The following is a 2500-nucleotide window of genomic DNA, read 5'->3' as shown; positions in this document are numbered from 1 at the left end:
CCAAAAAATTCAGGCATGTTTGGGACATCATTAGAGCCTCCCTCAAGAAATTTTGGCGATTTTGCACGCGGGATTCGTTAATTACGAATTTTTAAGCGTCAAAACGTCAAGAAGTCACGACCCGGCCGCGCTAGTCGACCTAGAATTCGAATTTTGAGCTAGTTTTTTGCATACACCTCAATAAAAATACATCTAGAGGGTCTGGAAAGTTTCGTGGCAAACCGACGTCGTTTCGATTTATTTTGATTTTTCGACCGAAACGCGCAAAAATCGCAATTTTTTTTCAAACGAGCACCCATCAACGGGACAAATCTTGTTCCCAAAAAATTCAGGCATGTTTGGGACATCATTAGAGCCTCCCTCAAGAAATTTTGGCGATTTTGCACGCGGGATTCGTTAACTACGAATGTTTTGAGCGTCGATAGCCGAAGAAACGAAAAAAACAACCCCGTTTTGCCTCCCGAATTGCAAAATGCCGCCTTGCCCTGGCTTGGCATGGGCACGGGAAGGTCGAGTCCCAGCCGTGAACAAAAATTTCAATCGGTATGACCTTAATAATACGGGTGCGCAGGCGCGCGCGCGCACGCGCGAGGAATTTTGGCCTACGGGACCCCTCCCGACGTGGTTTGGCCTGAGCACGGGGCTCCCGACGTGATTTGGCCTGCCGAGTCCCAGGCATGGGCAAAAATTTCAATCGGCAGCGCGCTAGAGATTTTTGCCTACGAATTCCCTCCCGACGTGACTTGGCCTGTGGCTGCCCAGCTCAAGAACAGCACCTCTTTCCCACCAAATCCCCCCCAAATTCATCAAAAGATCCGAATTTATCAAAAAGATTTGATGAAAACGGCTCAAATTGATGAAAATGGGGCATATTTGCTTGTTGGGCAGTGGCTGGGGGTGCCTGGGCGCCCCCCAGACAGCCCCCAGCCATGCCCAGCCATGCCCCAACAAGCAGCTCCCCCTATATATGTCTGATGTGCCATTTCCAGTTTTGTAGAAAAAGGGGTTAATTTTCCCTGCAGGCATAAAGTCCCGAAAATGTGACCTAGAGGTTGAGTTTTTCCGCGATTTTTTGCAGGCATGTTAGGGACATAAAAACAACATCTCCCACAAAAAATTAGAATTTTCCGACGAGGGACGGATTAAATATGAATTTTTTACGCGCCAAAAACTCAAGAAAACGAAAAATCAAAACATCGACCTAGAGATCGAATTTTGAGCTGGTTTTTTGCAGACACCTCACTAAAAATACATCTAGAGGGTCTGGAAAGTTTCGTGGCAAACCGACGTCGTTTCGATTTATTTTGATTTTTCGACCGAAACGCGCAAAAATCGCAATTTTTTTTCAAACGAGCACCCATCAACGGGACAAATCTTGTTCCCAAAAAATTCAGGCATGTTTGGGACATCATTAGAGCCTCCCTCAAGAAATTTTGGCGATTTTGCACGCGGGATTCGTTAACTACGAATGTTTTGAGCGTCGATAGCCGAAGAAACGAAAAAAACAACCCCGTTTTGCCTCCCGAATTGCAAAATGCCGCCTTGCCCTGGCTTGGCATGGGCACGGGAAGGTCGAGTCCCAGCCGTGAACAAAAATTTCAATCGGTATGACCTTAATAATACGGGTGCGCAGGCGCGCGCGCGCACGCGCGAGGAATTTTGGCCTACGGGACCCCTCCCGACGTGGTTTGGCCTGAGCACGGGGCTCCCGACGTGATTTGGCCTGCCGAGTCCCAGGCATGGGCAAAAATTTCAATCGGCAGCGCGCTAGAGATTTTTGCCTACGAATTCCCTCCCGACGTGACTTGGCCTGTGGCTGCCCAGCTCAAGAACAGCACCTCTTTCCCACCAAATCCCCCCCAAATTCATCAAAAGATCCGAATTTATCAAAAAGATTTGATGAAAACGGCTCAAATTGATGAAAATGGGGCATATTTGCTTGTTGGGCAGTGGCTGGGGGTGCCTGGGCGCCCCCCAGACAGCCCCCAGCCATGCCCAGCCATGCCCCAACAAGCAGCTCCCCCTATATATGTCTGATGTGCCATTTCCAGTTTTGTAGAAAAAGGGGTTAATTTTCCCTGCAGGCATAAAGTCCCGAAAATGTGACCTAGAGGTTGAGTTTTTCCGCAATTTTTTGCAGGCATGTTAGGGACATAAAAACAACATCTCCCACAAAAAATTAGAATTTTCCGACGAGGGACGGATTAAATATGAATTTTTTACGCGCCAAAAACTCAAGAAAACGAAAAATCAAAACATCGACCTAGAGATCGAATTTTGAGCTGGTTTTTTGCAGACACCTCACTAAAAATACATCTAGAGGGTCTGGAAAGTTTCGTGGCAAACCGACAACGTTCCGATTTATTTTGATTTTTCGACCGAAACGCGCAAAAATCGCAATTTTTTTTCAAAGGAGCACCCATCAACGGGACAAATCTTGCTCCCAAAAAATTCAGGCGTGTTTGGGACATCATGAGGGCCTCCCCCAAGAAATTTTGGC

Source organism: Medicago sativa, chromosome 6 (genome assembly GCF_051527215.1).
Source record: "Medicago sativa cultivar Bolivia chromosome 6, Bolivia_mono, whole genome shotgun sequence".
Classification (NCBI taxonomy): Eukaryota; Viridiplantae; Streptophyta; class Magnoliopsida; order Fabales; family Fabaceae; genus Medicago; species Medicago sativa.
Note: the sequence above shows the minus strand (reverse complement) of the source record.